Source organism: Sorex fumeus, unplaced genomic scaffold, assembly GCF_029834395.1.
Source record: "Sorex fumeus unplaced genomic scaffold, SorFum_2.1 ptg000045l, whole genome shotgun sequence".
In the NCBI taxonomy this organism is placed as follows: domain Eukaryota; kingdom Metazoa; phylum Chordata; class Mammalia; order Eulipotyphla; family Soricidae; genus Sorex; species Sorex fumeus.
In genome coordinates, this window is record NW_026606102.1 from 2001807 (window position 1) to 2023562 (window position 21756).

The window sequence follows — 21756 nt, forward strand, 5'->3', positions numbered from 1 at the left end:
GTAAAAAGTTCATGGGATTGATGGACAAAGTTATTGTAGCCCACTCTCCACCACTATCACCTTTAGTCCTATCTTCTCCCTCATCCTCCACCTACTATCTCCCCATTACTTGGTAATTTGTTTTGTACTAAGGCCAAGCATTTTTCATTGTTCAATACTGTCTAAGTCCCTTGTTTTCTCTCTTTCTATTCCACAAACAAGTGAGGTCATTATTTATCTTTTCCCCACTGACTCTAGTTCCATCTATATTGCAACAAACATCAAGATTTCACCTATTCTTACATCACTGTAGCACTGTCCTCCCGTTGTTCATCAATTTGCTCGAGCAGGCACCAGTAATGTCTCCATTGTAAGAATTGTTGTTACTGTGTTTGGCATATAGAATATGCCACGGGGAGCTTGCCAGGCTCTGCCGTGGGGGCGGGATACTCTCGGTAGCTTTCTTGGCTCTCTGAGAGGGATGGAGGAATCGAACCCAGGTTGGCTGCACGTAAGACAAACGCCCTACCCGCTGTGCAATCATTCCAGCCCTCCTGGAGATTTATTCCAATTAATTGGAACCAGCACTGCAAAGCGCTTTGTGCATATTCACATCTACAGCATAAACGTCCATCTACAGCTGAAGCATCTAAAGCCGTGTGTTGTCAAAGCGACGTTATCTAGCCTTAGAAGGAAATGCTGGCTGTGTGACAGCTGAGAGTACCTGCAGGGCACCTGAGCCGGGCGCCTGGCTCTTAAGTTCAGGCTCTAATCTTTGTATGGGGGTTTGTTCTGTTTGGGAGGTGCCGGGGCTCAATCCAGGGCCTCACACGTGCAGGGCAAGGGCCCTCCTGGGAGTCCCTTGGACAGAAGGCCACCTGGGACAGACCGAACCCTCCTCACCCTCCCCAAACTGCTCATTGGAAACATTTCACCTGGAAGCATTTCAGATATTTATGTTTTTCTAAATACAGGATTATCTTTATTGAACTTTCCCCCAAACCCTGTAAAATTCATTTGATGTGGGTTTGGCAAATTTCTAAGTGAAATCCTTTAGCTATTCTTACAGCTGCATAGTATTCCACCGTGTGTATATCCCACAGTTTCTTTATCCATTCATCCATCATCAAATATTTAGGTTCTTTCCATATCCTGGTTATTGGACTTGCTTCAGCAATGAGCATAAATATACCTAAACCATTATAAATTAATGTTTGTGTTTGGGGGATAGCTGCCAAGAAGTAGAATCAGGTGATATGAAGGTCTTATTCTTACTTTTTGGAAAAATCTCCATACTGTTTCCCAGAGAATCTAAGCCAACAACTTTCCTATCAACAATGAATGGGGGTTTTCACCACACCTCCACCAACACTAATTATTGTCAGTTTTTAAATGAAATATGTCTTTCGTTGGTGTAAGATGATGTCTCACTGTTGTTTGGATTTTTATTTTCCTGATAATTAATGATGGTGAATACTTTTTCATATGCCTAATGGTCATCCACATGTGTTCTTCAGAGAAGTGTCTGTTCATCTCCTCTCCTCATGTTTTGATGTAGTTATTGGTTTATTCAAGTGATGTATTTTTGAGCTTCAGGATGCAGTGAGTTATGACATAAACTGTGTCAGTGAGCACAAAGATACCTGTACCTAGATGAGTGCTCTGGGAAAGGCACAGAAAAGCCTGGCAAGCTCCCTGTGACCTATTCAATATGCCAAACACAGTAACAATTGTCACAATGGAGACGTTACTGGGCCCGCTCAAGCAAATTGATGAACAATAGGAGGACAGTGACAGTGACAAATGTATTCTACCCTGCCCAAGAATAAAGCATTTCAAACGTTTTGTTTCAATTATAGATTGGCTGTGTTTGACATTATGAAATGCATTCATTCCCAAGCACCGATAAATAAAATGTTCAGTGTGTGTTGCTTAGTCAGGGAGTGATCTACAAATGAGCTCTTATAATTATTTATTACAAAAAGGAAAATTTAAAATACTTCAAGTACAAACACTGCTGGACCTGTGAGTTATAGGTCACTATCACAAAATTTCCATATTAAATGAAAAAGTTCTCTTAACTTCTTGAGGAAAAACATCCAGGGGAGATCTTCTTAGCCTCTTCTTTCTCTTACCCATCAGATTACCAATAAAATGGAATATGAAAGAGACAGAAAATAACCACTTTCACTAGCTTCATTGCCTCTGCTTTCCCAGATCCAATTTTCTTCTTTTCCAGGAGTGGGACAGTAAGTTATGCAAACATCTGAACCCCAGTGAGTTGACTGCCTGCCATGATAATTCTCATATGGGCCACTTTGTTCAGATTTGTAAGATTCTTGTGGCTAAATGAATTATAGCTGAATTCTCTTCATGTTTCACAGTCCAATATTCATTTCCATCACAATTCCCAGGCCATAGATTTCAAATACAAATTTAAAAAACATGTGGTTAAACCAGTAAAGATTTGCCAACTTTTTCTTCAGCCAAGAAAGGATTGAGAGTAAATAATGTTCTCTAATATTTGCACCATTTCACAAAAATGAAGACGCCTTTAAAGCCAAAGAAGGAGGCAAGACAATATCTCAAGTTAAAAACAAAATGGGGGGTGGTCACCATTGATTCCCAAGAATAGTGTAGGCCACTATCTACTGGTTGTACTGGCCAGAATCTACACAGGAAACAGGATTCCCTGTTTTATTCTCAAATCGATAAACAGTATATTAGTCAAGAGACTATTTACAGAGGAGTGGGCAAGATTTTTAAAATTCCAGCAAGGGATTGTGAGTTACCCAGAAAGGAGCTAAAGCAAGAAGCCAAGATGTCTTCCTAGGCCTGGGAAATGAATGAGGGAAGAGAAGAGCCAACCCAAAGCTAGATAAAGACAACCACTGTCAGAAGAAAGGGGAAAAGGGGGAAGGGGAGACTACGAAGCGCCTCCTTCATCCTCTCTGAACCCAACAGGAAGTCAGTGGGCCAGAGGGTGTGGGTATTGTGGATCACAGCTTTAGCTTCTTAGAACACAGATTAGATCAAAAAGAAAATGAGGGTGAAAGGTGATTAGGATGGTGGTCCTTGAGAGCAGATTGGTTAATGTTCTGTTGAGGGAGACGGAGACCAGACAGAGGTGGGGGGGGGGGAGTATATGTGGATCATTTTTTTTTTCATTTTATTTTTGTTTTTTGGTTGCTTTTTTTATTCCAATTGTAGGAAAATTATGAGACATTTTATTTTAAGATAAAATATGGCTGGTAATTATGTGCTTGATACATTTGTCAATTAATGGCTCCATATCCAATGCTGTAGCATCAAGTGGTGCTCAGGTGGGAACTTGTCCCAGTACTTTATTTTTATCACAGAGGCACAAAATAGAAGCAGCACCCTACATTTTCACTTTGTTTAGAACTTTCCGAGTGTATTAAGAATGTCAAGGGGCTGGAGCGATAGCACAGCGGGTAGGGCGCTTGCTTTGCACACACTGACCTGGGTTCAATTCCCAGCATCTCATATGGTCCCCTGAGCACCGCCAGGGGTAATTCCTGAGTGCAGAGCCAGGAGTAACCCCTGTGCACTGCCAGGTGTGACCCAAAAAGCAAAAAAATAAAATAAAATAAAATAAAATAAAGAATGTCAAAATATAGCACTGTAGCACTGTTCTTCGTTGTTCATCGTTTTGCTCGAACGGGCCCAGTAAGTCTTCATTGTAAGACTTGTTGTTACTGTGTCTGGCATATCGAATATGTCACGGGTAGCTTGCCAGGCTCTGCCATGTGGGCGAGATACTCTCGGTAGCTTGCCGGGCTCTCTGGGAGGGGGTGGAGCAATCTAACCCTGCTCGGCACGGTTGGCTGGGTGCAAGGCAAACGCCCTACTGCTGTGCTATCACTCCAGCCCCGTCAAAATACAACAGCCTCTATATTATTCTATAACAGTGACATCTCCTAATCCCACAATTTCCCAGATTTGTCTCATCTTTGGTATCATGAGGGTCATTAAAAAATACTGGTGTCTGGCACATACTCCAGACACTATGATATGATTGGTATGAAATACAACTTGGCAGAGGAATTTTTAAATAAAAATTTGGTTACAAAAATTTTAACTTTTCTTTAAATGTAAAGAAAAATTATTAAGATACTAGAGTTTCCACATCCTGCACAAATACGATGTATTGGTCACAATCAGTGAACCCAATATTGATATATATTTTCTCACTAAAGTCCATATTTTATTCAGATTTCTTGAGATTTTTAACTTTATGTTCTTTTTCTGTTCCTGGGCATCACCGAGAATGCCATAGTATATGTTTTCAGTACATTTTCTTAAGCAACTCTTGACTGGTCATTCCTCAACTCTCCCTGGTGTGGTGTTGATGGCCTTGATGGTTACTGAAGAGTCCTGATATTTGGTTCACAAAACGCTGAACCAAGAGTCATTTAGTACAGAATGACTCAACTGGGCTCCATGTTGTTTTGCTTCTCATTATTGGGCTTCATCAAGTGATATGTGGGGAGGAAGACAACAGAGATAAAGTGCTATTTCCAACCCTTACCAAGAGCACATGCTACCATTGTGATTTATCACTGTTAATGATGACTTTGGGCTCTTGAGAGGAATTATAACCCCCCCCAAAAAAAATCTGTGTAGCAAATAAAGAAGCATTGAAATTTAATCTAGAATAGAAAATACATATCCATGAGTCAATGCTCATATGAACAAATGGTTTACTAAGTAAATAATTAGGTGAGAATAAACAAATAACCCTTGTCAGAAGAGGTCCAATCACTGTAGTAGTGCCCACCTCAAGTAGAACATATGTCTCCTCCTTATGTGTGGTCTGTGTTAGTGACTCTCTTTTAGAGACACCATATGGAAAAGACAAGAAAAGAGTACCTTTAAGAGGGAAATCCAATGGGTTCCAGTATTGTTTGGGGACCACCAATTGTGCCCAATGGGCCATGCAGTAAAGGTAAAGGTAAAGGTAAAGGCCCTCCCTTTGATCGTCGATTTGCTCGAGCGGGCCCAGTAACGTCTCCATTGGAGACTTTGTTGTTACTGTGTCTGGCATATCGAATACTCTCGGTAGCTTGCCGGGCTCTCCGAGAGGGGCGGAGGAATCGAACTCGGGTCGGCCATGTTGGCCGCGTGTAAGGTGAACGCCCTACCCGCTGTGCTATTGCTCCAGCCCCCTACTGCATGGCCATGTCTGGGCCATGCAGTACACAAGAGCAAATTCAGGGCTACACGTGGCAGACAGGATTTCCACCACTTGAATTCTTTCCTTTGCCCCCATTCCTAGTGCTTTTATTTTAAAATAGTATCAGAAATAGACATAAGAATGCTAGGCTATTCACCCTCCCAACCCTTTCTCTCTCCCTCCCTCCCTTCATTCCTTCATTTCCCCCCAAGCCCCCCCCCCCCCCCCCCCCCGCCAACCACCCACCGTCTTCTCTCTGGGGACTTGTTTTATTGGTCCCCAGTATCCCCAGAGCATGCCCCATACCTCTCTAATTTATTACTCTCCCCTTGGATTATGTCAGCACCTTACTGGTTTCTTCCTATTGTCCCTTGAACATACCAGACACAGCCTTAGATCAGAGCTATGCACTTGGTATTTCCTCTATCAGGAATCCCCTCCCATGAGGTGTTCACACCCTCATTCCTTTATCTTATTCAGCTGTTCGCTCAAGTGTCACCCTTGGCCTTTATGACCAAAATTGCAGCCTCCCAAATGACAATCTTCCTGGCTCCTTTTCTTCCAGAGAAATTGATCCTATCTCACTAATCATTCACATGGTAAAGGTAAAGGTAAAGGCCCTCCCGTTGTTCGTCGATTTGCTCGAGCGGGCCCAGTAATGTCTCCATTGGAGACCTTGTTGTTACTGTGTCTGGCATATCGAATACTCTCGGTAGCTTGCCGGGCTCTCCGAGAGGGGAGGAGGAATCGAACTCGGGTCGACCATGTTGGCCGCTTGTAAGGCGAACGCCCTACCGCTGTGCTATCGTTCACATGGAGAGACTGAAACTCAGGCACTATCTTGCTCAAAGTTAAGAAGCTACTAAACAATGAAACTAATATTTGTAACATAAATTTGGCTTATTGTTAGGCTTCTGCCTCATCAACTTACCCCAACCCAGCCTACCATCCTCGATTTAAAAAAATTTGAAAATTCAGAGAAAACAAATTTTTTCATTTTGTAGCAACCCCCTCCCACAAGGGAAGAATATGCTGAAACACAGTGCTTGTCTTTGGGAAGCCGTTCTTTATGGTTTCCTATTTATTCTCCCCTCCTTCCTAACCCTTAAAGTACAATATTTCATCATCATATTCCTTTAATAGCTTTTCTAGTCCCAGTGCTAGTCAAGGACATCAGGTGCTTTTTGACATAATAAAGGGACCTTTTTGAACTACTGATGAAGTACTTTTACTTGGGTCACATTGCCTTTCCTTTTAAGCTAGAATCACTTAGTGTTTCTCCGTAAAATATTGAGGACCATTTGCCTTTGAGATATGCATGAATGAATCACCCTCTTTTCTAATGATACTGAATTGGGCGGAGAGAGGGTGGGGGGAGAAACAGTACCTTGAAGCCTGCTTTTTGCTTTATCATACCAAAATAAGAATACAAATTTTGTAAAAGGGCATTCTTTTCTGCTTTATGAATTAGCAATTCTTTGTTGAACTTTTAAAGGAATTCCAGATTTAATTATTTTTCAATAGCAAAATATTGCACTGCCAGTTATATACCTGTGTATCTTGGGCACTTGAGGAAATGGTCAAAACCACTGCAAGACCCTCAACTGCCATCTCCTGAGAATCTAAACTAAGCTAAGAACCAGAGAACCAGAGAGGCTTAAGGCAGAAAATCACAGGGACTAAATAACTGCCTTCCTCCTTCTGCTTAGATAATAAATGCACTTAGTGTTGCCATGGCAAGGAAACAGGTCTGTTTTTTCCATCTCTCTGTTTCTACCATTATGATATCCAACACCAGAAAATGACATATCATATGACATATCATCATCTTTCCTGCATCATATCCATCCACTTTCTTGCATGTTTCTCTGTCCACTCTGCACTTACTACTAGCTCCACGATCATCTTCAGAGTAATACCCACCTAGAGAAAACATGCTTCCAGGTGAGAATGATGATAAGAAAGTGAGTGGGAAAAGATGAAGGAAATTATTTAGTCACGAGATACTTTATGATCTTAAAACATTCAAAAGGTGGAAATTCAAAAGGGGAAGGGAGAAAACTCTAAGAATGCCTTTCAAAGCCAACTCCACCTAAATGATAAGAAAAATCAATTTTGTTTCCCCTCCCTACCAGCTTGGTCGCAGCAGCCTCTACACTGACCCTCCACCATCTCAGCAGGTCCAGCTCTGTATTTCGTGAATTGCATGGCCACATAGGAGTTGAGACAGCTCTACTTATAAATTTCACAGTGCTCACAACTCTACTTCCTGTCACTGGGTAAAGAGGGATGGGGAATGAAAAAGCAATTCCTAGTCTAATTCCTCAGAGATTTCCACAGGGATTAACTACAAAGATTATAAGTCTATTAGAGAGATACTCAGACAATTAAGAACACAACAAACCCGATAAGAAAGATGTGTTGAAGTCCACCAAGTTTAATGAGCAAGAACAATAACACTGAAGACTCAACCCAGCAACAACCAGCTCTGTCATTCCTTAGAGAATATCTTTAGTGACACAATTGTGAGGATGTTTAATGCACTTAAAGAAATAGTGGCACAAGTAGTCAGCAAAACAGAGGAAAGTATGAGAGCAGAAATGAGAAAATACAATCAATTTATCTATATCTATATCTATCTATCTATACATACATATATATTTAAACTCAATAGAAAATCTGAGCAGTGAAATGATAGCAGCTGAGAAAAAAAAAATCAAGGAATTCCAAATAAGATGGAGGAAACTTCTAGAAAACAATAGAAGATGGGGGAAAAAAGTCTTAAATGAACAGCACACCAAAGAACTATAGGATGAATTCAAGAGGATCACTAAAGTTCCTGGAGGAGAATTTGATGAAGAACCAATGGTTAAAAAACCATAGATAAAAATTTTCCAAGTTGAGTAATACAGGCATCCAGATCCAAGAGACCTGAAGGGTCCCAGGGAAGATAGACTCAAATAGAAAACCTCCAAGACACATTACACTCAGAATAACAAAATCCAAAGATAGAGATAGAATATTAAAAGCAGCAAGATCAAAAACAAATAAAGAGTTTACATATAGAGGAATGCCCATAAGATTCACAATAAATCTATCAAATGAGACAACAAGCCAAAAGAGAATAGGGGGATATTACATAAACTCAATGAAATGAACACATCACCAAGAATACTCTATCCAACTAGATTATCATTCATATTTGAAGGGATGATGCAGTTTCATAGACAGGCAACAGGTTAGGGAATTCATCACTCTAAGCCAGTTTTACAAGAAGTGTTAGAGGAGCTTCTTTAAAAGAAAAGACAAACTTCTCAACATTTGGCATGAACATGGCATTCACAAGTGTAGCTCTTGATTACTCTCTCCTCAAAAAAGGTCCACTCTTAGCTTGCTAAGAGATTTTTATAAATTTTCAGTAAAGAACTAACAATGACAAAAAAAGCATACCTCCACAGCTAGACTGGCTGACTTACATATAGGCATCATGAGAGTATTTGCTCCTTGGCCATTTCCGGAGTATAAAATATTCAATTCCAGCTCACAGTACCACTTCCACCAAGAAGTTGTCATTGACTTGTTGCCATCTTACTGAGAGCAATAATTTGCCAGCACAGAAGCTTCCTTTCAACTTTGTGTTCCTGGCTTTCTGCCTTCTTAAAATAAAGAAAACAGCTCTGTCCCACCCCCAGGACAAAAACAACAGCACCCAGGTGAGTCAAAAGGCAAAACCTTCAGAGCAGATCAATCAGCCCCTTAGGCCAACCTCTCACTGTTGACGTTCATCCTCCTGTTGACGTAAGTGGAAATGTTTTCAAGATGCACTGCTTTATTGGTCAGAGAACCTTGGTCTGGGAGCAGGGTAGGGTTCCTGTGGAGAGCACATTCGATGAGAATGTGATGAACTCTTTCTCATGCAGTTGGTTAAGAGATAGAAAAGGGAAACACAGGCCAGTCCTGATAAAAAAAATTTTCCATGGCAGGAATCAGGAATCCCTCCATGATAGAGCAACTGCTTTGCAGTCATGAGGTCGGGAGTTTGATTCCTGGCACCATTCCACATGCCCAATGTGATCCTGGCATCACAACTGTTTATGATCTCTGGCATCACAACAAAGTATGATCCTTCAGCAAGCATTGCAACCAAGTGGGTGCAACACCAGAAGGTAGGGGGAACATGGGGTTGCAGGAAAAGAAGGTCTAGATTAACGAGCAAAGTAAAGCAAGCTATCAAATACCTGTTTATAAAATATTTTCAGGAGGCCGGCATGATAGTGCAGCAGGTAGGGCGTTGCCTTATGTGCAGCTGACCCGGGTTCAACCCCCGGTACCCGATATGGTTCCCTGAGCTCACCAGGAGTGATCCCTGAGTGCAGAGCCAGGAGTAAGCCTGAGCACTGCCAGGTGTGTCCCAAAAATCAAAACCAAATGTTTTTCTGCAAAAAACTTTTTTTAAAAGTGGTGGAGACTGGTGATATGACAGTGGGAATAATCTTAATACTATTGAACTGCACATTTCAACATGGTTAATATGGTAACTGTTATATTCTGTGCATTTTAAACTAATTAAAAGGCTTTCTTCTTCATTTTAAATGAGGGAAAGATATGAATAAAGACATACTGTATAGGTTTGTCTCCAGGCAAAAATGGATTCAGAAGGTAATTGAATAAAAGCAAGATCTTGCCCAAGAATAAATATTCAATTTAGAAAAAGAAATACGCACACTGTTCAAAATCCCTATGGAGAATTAATTATAAAATGTTAAGAGAATAAAAAGACATTTTGAAGAACCAGAATTGGAGAGGAAGTACAGGGATAAGAGGACAGAGACGGGGAAAGAAAAGGCAGAATCCAGAAAGAGCTGGCAAAGTACAGATGGACATTCTAGAAATGGGAAAAAATTGTCAAACAAGCGCACAGCTGTTTTGGGTGTCTCTAGTTCAGTTCTACATTATTATGAGGACTTTTAGAATGTGCAGAAACAGGGTCAGCATAGTGAGCAGACCATTTACTTTCAATAACAGCAGTTCGTTACTAAGGCTAACACTGGAGAACTAATTCCATGGATCTACCGAAGAGGAAGGAGGAGGGAGACGAGGAAAACCTTGCTAGAGAAGTACCAGCAGAGCTAGTGTTCAAAGCGAGTTGGGCAAATGAGGAACGGCTAAAGAAGGGGAAGTTCGCACACACAATGGGATCACACTCAGCTATAAAAGGAGATGACATCCTACCATTTGCAGCAGCATGGAACATTGTTGTACTCAAATATGTTCTCAAGGGACTGGAGCAATAGCACAGCGGGTAGGGTGTTTGCCTTGCACGCAGCCAACATGGCCGACCCAGGTTCGATTCCCAGCATCCTATATGGTCCCCTGAGCACTGCCAGGAGTAATTCCTGAGTGCATGAGCCAGGAGTAACCCCTGAGCATCGCCGGGTATGACCCAAAAAGGAAAAAAAATTATGTTCTTGAATGTGAGTTGTTGTTCTCAAGTGTGATGTTTAGAGAAAACAAACAGATGAACTAAACAAAACATTGATAAAGGTGGGACTAGATAATCAAATAGTGGTTACCAGGAGGGATGGGGGGAAGTGGGGAGGGGGGAGCAGTGCTGTGAGCAAAGGGACAAGGAGGCAAAGGCGACCCCCACATTTCCTTTACAATGGTGCACCCCTGAAACCCATGTGTTATAATACAATTCTTCAATAATCAAAAGAAGAGTTTCATGAGTCATCCCTACACTCTACTCCAAGGCCCCCTGGCTACCCAGCTGTAGAAAGGGTCAGTCCTCTAAACACAGGCTCTGCAAGGCCCTTTGCTCATGCCTGCCTAAGTGTGGAGTTCAGAACCCTTCCACCAACCCAGTGTAAGAAACTGAGTAAGGGGGAGGTGCAAGTGGAGGGACTGCATGGAGGTGTCCATTTCTAGTTGAGCTTTATTTTTCCTGGAGAATTTAGAACTGTGTAAGCTAGGAGTGGTGTGAATACTCCTGCAGCTGAAAGGGGGTATGAGGCTAATACTTTACAGGGGAAAGATATTTACTTAGACTCCGAAGTGGTGTTGGAATAACAGTTTTTGACAGTACATTATGTGACATACTCAGAAATTATCTAGTGGAAGACCAGAAATGAAAATACTCCAGATAGTTGATAAAAATCAATATCTGTGATTAAAGGATGAAATAATATAAAATGAACAAACTAGGAAAATACATATGGATGTTTAGTACCAAGTGGCAAAAAGAAAAAAAAAATATGATAAGAAAAATAGATCTATGGGGTATGGTGCCGCCAGCAAGTCAATCTGTACCCGTGAGGTGAGTGCATCAACAGCCTCATGGCGCCTTCAGACTTCCAGATACCCCAAAATTGCTGCTGTGCTTTTGGCCGGACCCTAAAAACTTGGGCAAACTTTACCAAGAAAGTAAACAGCCAAAAGTTAGGTATGTGGGAGACACACCCACAAACCACCTCTGGCTCAGCTATATAATTGGAGGCATGGCCTCTCTGGTTCTTGATAGAACTACTTAACGGCCATGATTCCAGAGACCCAGAAACAAATCTCGAAACCCAAAGGCTTTTGGCAGAAATGCATCCGGTCCCTGCAGTAGGTTACTGGCGCTGGGCCACCCCAGGTGGAAATAGGTTTTGTGCCTTGGCCTGTTCCCCCTGGCTGCCCAGTGGCCGCCATCTTCCAGAGGCCACTGGACAGTCAAGTTTGGGCCCTCAGTGACGAGACACATGGGGTCTCAAGGGATGGGGGTGGAGCCAGCCCTTTCCTCCCCACCCCAACGAGACCCCGAGTTGCCGCCCACAAACGGCTTCTTTGGCTCCTGATCAAGCTGCTTAATGGCCATGATCCCAGAGACTCAGGAATAAGTCTTGGAACCCAGCAGGTTTGGGCAAGAAATCCCTCCAGATTTAATTGTTAAAATTTCAGAATTTCAAAATTGCGTGGCCACTACTGCAGCCATGCAACATCATATGTTATTCATAACCAGCAATAGAAAACAAATTGTCTACTGTTGCCTTTTTGGCAGATCTGAGTGTTGGGGTAAAATCCCTAATAATAATGGTGGATGTGGTGTGGAAATGTTGAATGTAATCAAAGTATAGAGAGAGTAATTTGGAAATCATCTGCCCCACAGGTAGGGGAAGGGTGTGGGATGGGGCTATACTGGGGGTTTTGGTGGTGGATAATGGGCACTGGTGAAGGTATGGGTGTTTCATTGTATGACCGAGACTTAATCCTGTAAGCTTTGTAACTGCTCTCACTGTGATTCAATAAATAAAATTATAAAAATAGAAAAAATGCGTAAGTGAGATTTCATACACAATTCAATCATCCTAATCAGTGGCTGAATAAATAGTAGTACTCCTACATTTAAAAAAAGAAGAAGAAAAGAAAAACAGATCTACTGAAGGAAAGACCACGCATCATTATAACATACATAATAAATGATCTTATCTATTGTTTTTTGTAATAAGACATCCAGTGATGCTTAGGGAAACATGTCACTGTCACTATCACTGTCCTCATGTTGTTCATTGATTTGCTCGAGCGGGCCCAGTACACTGTGAGACTTGTTCCTGTGTTTGGCATATCGAATACATCACGGGTAGCTTGCCAGGCTTTGCTGTGCGGGCGAGATACTCTCGGAAGCTTGCCGGGCTCTCTGAGAGGGGCAGAGGAATAGAATTTGGGTTGGCTGTGTCGGCCACATGCAAGGCGAAAGCCCTACTTGCTGGAGGCCATAGATACTGGGAATCTGAGTCAGGGCCTTGCATATGCTAGTCTTATGAACTGCTGCGTGAGCTGTAGTTCAAATTTCTCCTGGTTCAAATTTCTCTAAACTGTTGAAAAACTATGATGTGTGTAATATGAGAGAGCCCCAGAAAGAAAACTAGGAGGTAAGGTTACACCATCCAGAATGGGTCTTACCATACAGAAGAAAGATTGAAGCAAAATTCAAAGGGTACTGTTATTTTTAATATAATGTAAGGAGAGGGTGCATATTGAAAGCTTTTACAGAAAATCAGACAAAAAGATGGTACCCAATGTAATCACCACTGCTGGACTTATCAGCTGATAATATCTGGTATACAATAAAGTGAATAATAAATGAGTGTTAAATGAATAAATTTATGCAGAATAACATTTGATGGATGAAATATGGGAAAACTGAGCTAAGGAAATGGTAATGGAAAGTAGAGAAAAATGGCAAAATATAACAAAATTCATAAATTTAATATTTTAGATTAGAAATAGAGAAAAATATGATTTTAAAGTCTGGAGCCAGAGTGGAAAGTGGAGGGAGATGGTCACAAGTTTTTCACTTTTACCTGTGCACAGAAAAACAGTTTTACACTAATTTTTTATCATTGAAAATATAAATGGGCTGGAGCGATAGCACAGTGGGTAGGGCTTTTGTCTTGCACACAGCCAACATGGCCAACCCGAGTTCGATTCCTCTGCCGCTCTTGGAGAGCCCGGCAAGCTACCAAGAGTATCTTGACCGCACGGCAGAGCCTGGCAAGCTACCCGTGATGTATTCGATATGACAAACACAGTAACAGCAAAGTCTCCAATGGAGATGTTACTGGGCCCACTCGAGCAAATCGATGAACAACGGGAGGACAGTGACAGTGAAAAATATAAATGCTTCTTGAGCTTATAAATACCCACCATACATAAGGAACATAATAAGTAGATGATATTTAATCTTACAAATTACCCAGCTTCCCTTTTGGAATGGCTATAATCAGCATGCTTAATACACACAAAAAAATTCTAAGCAACACATTTGCTTGAGTGAATAGCTTAGGTCTCACTCCCTTTTTCTCAGCATAAAAGGGAAAAAAAGCTAATTACATACAGTAATCCTGCCCTATCACTTGCCTCTTAATTCTAGAACCATCCATTTGACTTTAATCCTAACAGAGCCCTTCTAAAAGGCGAAGATATTGATCAAACAAAACAATGTTCCCAGTTCTCAATGTTTCCATCTCTGCCCCATATGGTAAAATAAGCAGGATGATCAACCTACTTCTTATTGTATTATAAGGCTATTTCTTAAATGGGTGTTTGCTCTTTACACCAGACTAACCTGAGGTTCTCTGATACAATCAATGAGAAAGAGGGGCTCTGTCCTTGCAGAAAAAAAAAATGTCATGAACCATAGATAAATTTGCCCACACTTCTTGCAATAAATCCCAAACTGAAGCATAGTCAAGAATGGAATCTGCTTTTTTAAGCAGTTGGCTAATCAGCAGTAGTGTGTGCCTTGTGAGCTATTCAGCTGTAAAATTCCTTGCTTCCAAGAACCATGAGCATTTGAGATTTTTCTGAAGGTTTACGAATACATACAGACCTTTTGCGTGAAAACAGGACTCCTTTTCAGAGCTCTTTGCTCTCTGTGAAATATTGTGCATATAAAAAGAAAACAAAAGAACTACCTATACAATTTACCATAATGAGAATTTAAGTTTATATAATAAGAGCAGGGTGTGGCTTATGGGTGTGATCCCTGAGGCACCGGAGACTGGGGGAAGCAGGCAGAGGATCTCTGTTCTGGGTCCCATTGAGTCCAGAGTCCAAGGTCACGAAGTTCCACATTATCTGCATTATCTGGATTCCATGGGATTTCATTCATGTGTAAGTCTCTGCCTGAGCATCGGGAAAGGGGCCGGCATGAGATAATCTCCTCATCAGCGACCCTGCAGAATTTACAGATGCTCCTCCCAGACAGAAGTATAAAAGGAGGCCCCCAGAACCATGCCAGGCTGTGGGGCAGGTGGGAGCCCTCCCCAACCCAAGGGACCCAGCCTGGCAGCTGACCTCCACTGCCCAACCACTGTCATACTCCAGGCCGCTTTCCATTATGAGACACTTCCTACCCATTTATGTCTGTCGGAGAGCCCGGCAAGCTACCGAGAGTAATCCACCCACATGGGCAGAGTCTGACAAGTTCCCTGTGGCATATTCAATGTGCCAAATACATTAATGACAGTAAGTCTCATTCCCTTGACCATGAAAGAGCCTCCAATAGTTGGGAAAAGATGAGTAAGAAGAGACTACTAAAATCTCAGGGCTGGGAGGACTAGAGGTGTTATTGGCGCCTGCTCGAGTAAATTGAAGATCAACGGGATGACAGTGATACAGTGAGACAATGATAATAAGAGCATCTATTCCTCACATCTGAACTATAAGCAACATTTGGTGTGGAGGAAGGCAGTGCTGGAGTACATCCTGACCTGTAATTGAAGTTTTTATTGTTTTAATTTTTTAATTTAATTTTATTTTTTAAAATTTTTATTAGTGAAACACCATGAGGTACAGTTGTAGACTTACAAATTTTTGTGCTTGGGTTTCAGTTATACAATGATCAAGTACCCATCTCTTCTTCACCAGTGCCCATTTTCCACCACCACGGGTCCCAGTATCCCTCCCACCCCCATCCCCCCCATCCCATGTAACTGAAGTTTTTTGAGGCCAGATAAATCTATCAGGCAAAATTAAGGACTTATTTTTTTAATTGAATCATCGTGAGCAACACTTACAAAGCTTTCATGTTTGCGTTTCAGTCATTCAATGATCGTACATCCATCTCTCCACCAATGCACGTTCTCCAACACCAAAGTCCCCAGTGTACCCCCCCACTACCAAGACTACCCCTGCCTCTATGGCAGACAATTTCCCCCATACTCTCTCTCTACTTTTGTATATTATGGTTTGCAATACAGATACTGAGAGGCTAACACGTTTGGTTCTTTATCTACTTTCAGCACACACCTCCCATCCCGAACGATTCCTCCAACCATCATTGACTTAGTGATCCCTTCTCTATTCCAGCTTCCTTCTCCCCCAGTTCATGAGGCAGCCTTCGAACTGTGAAGCAATATTCCTGTCCCTTACGTCTATTGTCCTTGGGTGTCAGTCTCATATTATGTTATCTTATATTTCACAAATAAGTGCAGTGATCCTATGTCTGTTCCTCTCTTACTGACTCATTTCATTTAGCATGATACTCTCCATGACCAGCCACCTATAAGCAAATTTCATAACTATATCTATCCTAAAAGCTGCATAGTACTCCATTGTGTAAATATACCAAAGTTTCTTTAGTTAGTTTTCTGTTCTTGGGCACTTTGGGTTGTTTCCAGATTTTGGCTATTGTGAGCAGCGCTTCAATGAACATACAGGTGCAGATGTCATTTTTACTAAAACAAGGACTTATTTAAGGCACGGTAAGGGAATGGGAGCACAGAGAAAACAACTGCATACTGCTGGGTCAGCAGTTTTAAACTTGAAGTTGTAACTTTGTGGTCACTGGACCCATCCAGTTCTGTGTTCTATTGTATCATTTAAAAGCTATGAACATCTATTCTTCATCTTCCTTGATGCATTTGGTGTCGTATTATACAAACTTGACCAGCTACTCACATTTCTGGAATCACATTATCACAGTCCTTTGTAATTTTGAGTTTTAGTCCCAAGAAAGTTATTCAAGGAAGGATATAGACAATCCTTCCACAATTCATCCAAGGATATGGAGACCCACCTACAGCCACTTCTGCCTTTAAAGGCATAGCAATGGGCTAGTAAGAAATATTTCTTAGCTTCAAGGATAAGAAATATCTTAAAAGGTCATTTTTCACAAGATGTATAAAGGAGATGAAAACTCAATGTAGAATTACCTGGCATTTAGAACACATTGTTTATTGTGAAAAACAATGTATATTTCATCTTTTATTTTTTTTAAATTTTTAATTTTTAATTTTTTTGTATTTCATCTTTTAAACATCAGTTTTTCTGTGGCCCTGATTATGACATTTAGGACTCGGCTGAGAAAACCCGCTGGGCTTTAGGGAACACAGTTTTTCTCAGAAAGAGAAATTAAAGTAGCACATGTGGATTTTCTCTCACAGAAAAAAAAAACCTGAAAATGTCTTCACAGGAAATTTGACATTTTTCCCAAACTCAGGACTCAAAAAATTGTGTAACTGACAGATCCACAAGATTTAAAAATTGTTTTTTTTTGCATATACGTGAGATAAATCATTACAAATCTATTCATGATTGGCTTTCAGTGATACAATGATCCAGCACCATCTCTCCACCAGTGTAAATTTTCTACTATCAATGTCCCCAGTTCCCTCTCACCATCCCCTAACACCCCCACGCCAGCCTGCCTCTATGGAAGGCACTTTTCTTCTTTCTCTCTTTCCTTTTGTGCATTACGGTTTGCAAAACAGGCACTAAGAGGTCACCATGCTTTTTCAGGGAGTTCAATATTTTTATCAGGAAAGTAAGGCTGGAGTAGCTTTTTTAACTGGGTGGCAGCTTTGGGGTGTGGACATGACTGCTAAGGCTTCCAGAAGTACAGGGAAGTGGGGAAAGGTAGCCCATCCTGACCCTGAGAAAGCCTGGAGATTTCAGTCACAAAACCCCCATACCCAAATTTTCAGCAGATTGTATCTGGGTTAGGCTCACCCTAAAATGGTGAAGTCTGGCCAGGGGCATGGTGATGATTTTGAAGCAGCTGCCAGAATCTCTGCTTGGGCAGCACCAGGCTGACCTGCCCCCTTCCAATTTACCCTGTCTGTTCAGTCTTGCACGGGTCCGAGATTAACTGCAGCCTTTGATCTCTTTTGAGATTTATTTATGGGTCTCTGAAGTAAGGCTGGTAGAAAAGTTTACACGGTGATGCTGGAGTTGGTTTGTGGGGGTAACTGCCAGTGCTTCTCAGAGTTTAGGGAAGTGGGGAGGGGGAAAGTAGCCCATCCCAACCCTGAGAAAGCCTGGAGATTTCAGTCATAAAATCTGCCTATCAACTTTCATTTTAAAAAACTTTCTTATTGAATCACTGTGAGATAGACCCTTACAAAACTGTTCATGATTAGATTTCAGTCATAGAGTATACCAACACCCATCCCTCCACTGATGTACATTTTCCAGTCCCAGTGTCCCACGTTCCCTCCCATCACCACCCACCCCACACCCCCTCCCTGCCTCTATGACAGGAGCTTTCCTTCTCTCTCTTTCTGTTTCTCTCTCTTTCTCTGTCTCTTGTCTCTCTCTCCTTTGGGGCATTGTGGTTTGCAGTATTGATACCGAAAAGTTATCAAGAATATCCCTTTGCCTACTTTTAACCCTCAGATCTTGTCCAGTGTGATCATTCCCAGCTATTATTGTCATACTGGTCTCTTCTCTATCTTACCTATTTTCAGTCCCCCACACATTTGTGGCTAGTTCCAACCATTGACCAATTCTTCTAATCCCTGTTTTCCCTGACCATGGATATTAGTTTTCTACTATGTATTTTTTTCCTATACCACAAATGAATTCAGTCATTCTATATCTGTTCCTCTCCTTTTAGACTCATTCCATTGAAGCACTATTCACCATTGCCATAATCTGGAAACAACCTGAGTGCCCAAGAACAGACAAATGGATAAAGAAACTATGGCACATCTACAAAATGGAATACTATGCAACTGTTTGGAAAAATGAAGTCATGAAATTTGCCTATAAATTGATGGACATGGAGAGTATTATGCATATCAATTTTCAACAGGTTAGTATCTCAGTGAGGTCCGACCAAGATGGTGGAGTCCAGCCAGAAGGACGGCAGCTATTTTGGACTGTGGGAGCAAGTAGTTTCCAGGGGCTCTGCTTGGGGGGGCACCACGCTGACCTGCCCCCCTCAATTTTACCCTGGTCTGTTTGGCTTTGCATGGATCCAAGATTAACTGTGGTTTTTGACCTCTTTTGAGATTTAGTTATGGGTGTCTGAAGAAAAGCTCATAAAAGAGCTTGTGTAGCTGAGCCAGAGGTGGTTTGTGGCGTGCCTCTCACATCCCTAACTTTTAGCCCTTTAATTTATCCAGAATCTTGGTCATGAGTTGTTGGAGTCCGGTCAGAGGCATAGCAGCAATTTTGGGTTATCAGAAAGCCTAGAGTTAGAGGTTCAACTGTATTCTGCAGATACAGGTTGAACTTCTGGTGGTACCGCACCTCCAAGATTTTATTTCTTTTTTTAAAATTTTTTTTTTTTTGCTTTTTGGGTCACACCTGGCGATGCACAGGGGTTACTCCTGGCTCTGCACTCAGGAGTTAATCCTGGCAGTGCTTAGGGAACCATATGGGATGCTGGGAATCGAACCCGGGTCGGCAGCGTGCAAGGCAAACGCCCTACCCGCTGTGCTATCTCTCCAGCCCCAAGATTTTATTTCTTAACTAACACCAGGGCTACCAGAAAAATGTACATGATTCTTATATAATGTTTCTCTCAGTCTTCTACCTTGCAAGTTTTGCTTATGTTTATTTTGACAGGTAGGAATACCAGAATCTTTCAGTAGAAAGGTGAATAACAAAAGCTGCCATATGTTGAACACTAATGGGGTCACCATATGACTTATATTATAGACATTAACTCTTTTCTTTATTTAGGTGTGTGAGGGGGGTGTTTGGATCATAACCAGTTCTGATCAGGACTTATTCCTGATTCTGGGCTCAGTCATCCTCCTGGTGGTGCTCAAGGAACCATAAGTGGTACCAAGGATTGAACCCGTTATACTATACCTCTGGCCCATATTAACTCTTTTAATCCTCACAGAAATTCTTTGGTTTTGGGGGGACAAACCTGGATGTGCTCAGAGCTTGCTCCTGACTCTTCACTCAGGGTTCACTCTTGGCAGGCTCAGATGACCATATGGGGGTGCCTGAGTCAATCCTGGATTGGCAGCAATCAAGGCAAGCACTCTGCCTGCTGTACTATTACTTTGGCCCTCTCCTCCAAGCAATTCTTATAAGTTGAATGAAATAGCCTCATTTCATATTTTTTTTAAAAAAACCTGAGACTCAAAAAGATGAGGAGAACTACAGAAGAATTTGCTGGCGGGGAGTTAACAGAGCCTGGATTCAAATAACACCATATTGTTTTTATTGAGAATAAAATCAGAGCTGGGCCAATAATAGATTTGGCCTGGCACTTGTTCCATTAAAAATATGATTTATTATACACAAAACAGTACAGATATGCAAGGAAGGATGAAATAATGCTATTCACTGCAACTTGGATGGAACTGAAGGGTTTGTTAAGCCAACAACACAGAAAACATGAAATCCAAACTACAACAACCAAATTTTAAAATGTGCCTGTGCCTGACATTTGGTGGTGGGATTAGTGTTGGAATGTCTGAAACTCAATAATGAATAACTTCATAAATCATGGTGCCTTGATAAAAAAATTAAACATAAGTATGTTTTCTCAAAATTGAATAAAATAAAATAAAAACGTGCCTTATCACACCCCCCCTCACCACTAAAACAGAATCCATAAATAATGGGGCTGAGGAGTATGGTGGTGTGGTAAAGAAGATCCCATACAAACTAGAATTTTAAATACCCAAAGACAGTAGAAAAAAGAGCCAGGAGGACTGGTCCATGGTAGGAAGCTTGCCATAAGTTGTTGAGGAGTTCAATTAGCACACAGAAGGGGCCACTACAACAATGATAATTGGAAATGATCACTTTGGACAAGAACTGAGTGCTGAAGAGAGATCAAGTGCTATACATGATAATCTTTCAGTAACAGTATTGCAAATCACAGTGCCAAAGAGGAGAGAGAGAGAGAGAGAGAGAGAGAGAGAGAGAGAGAGGGAGGAGGAGGAGGAGGAGGAAGGAGAGAGAGGGAGGGAGGGAAGGAGAGAGGGAGAAAGAGTGGGGAAGAAGGAGGAGAAGAAAAGAAAATTATCTGCCGTAGAGGCAGGCTGTGGTAGGAAGAGGGAGGAACTGGGGGACATTGGTGGCGAGAAATGTGCAGTAGTGAAGGAATAGCTGTTAGAAAACACTGTATGACTGAAACCCCCAAATCAACAACTTTGTAACTGCATATCTAACAGTGATCCATTATTTTTTTAAAAAATGGGATTCTGGAAAAGCAACTTAGAAATCGATTAAAGTTTGGTTAAACATTGGTCGTTTTTGTTGAAGGGAATGGGGCAATGGAGGAGATGAATTATAAGTCCAGTGTATGGCTAAGTTTTACCCTTCAGTTTTACCTAAGATGCACAAAAAGAAAAGTCCAAAGTATATCTGCTGGAGTTTGAATGAAGCCAATTTTATTTATAGAAGAGCGATCAACTCTTCCTCACTGTAGGATTCTGATAAGAAATTTGTATAAATTATGAGTGTTTATATGTATAGTCATATAACACTCCAGTTATCTAATACGTATTTATTACACTCTCAACAACCCAACACAAATGTAAGTGGAAAACAGGATGTTCTCTTTGCACCAAAATAGAGATAGCAGATATCATGTACTTTGATCGCAGTACATGCCCACACTAAGAGCTTAAGAACTTCTGTTTTACTTGTTATTGTTCGCAAACTTAGTCTTTGGTAACCTGCTTGTTCTTTCATTCTGCTGCTGATAAGAAGTAAATAGAAAGGAAAGATTATTAGAGGAAATAGTCCTTGTCAACAGAAAAAAATTGATGGGCAAATAAGCTGTAAAAAGTACACACCTATAGTAGCTGCTTAATAAACTAGTGTTGACTGATGGGTGAATGAGC

The 21756-nt window shown here is 41.3% G+C and overlaps 1 protein-coding gene across 5 annotated transcripts in view; it reads right to left on the reverse strand.

Moving 5' to 3' along the window:
- Positions 1-8829, reverse strand: part of LEPR (leptin receptor) — a 90906-nt gene extending 82077 nt beyond the window's left edge. For 2 of the 5 annotated variants that reach the window (XM_056122388.1, XM_056122384.1), the window contains exon 1: positions 8653-8829. The gene's annotated coding sequence lies outside the window, so the exon portion shown is untranslated. Of the gene's footprint in view, positions 1-8626 lie in introns of all 5 variants that reach the window. The other 3 variants (XM_056122390.1, XM_056122389.1, XM_056122385.1) reach the window with 2 other exon arrangements.
- Positions 8830-21756: the final 12927 nt, after the last annotated feature.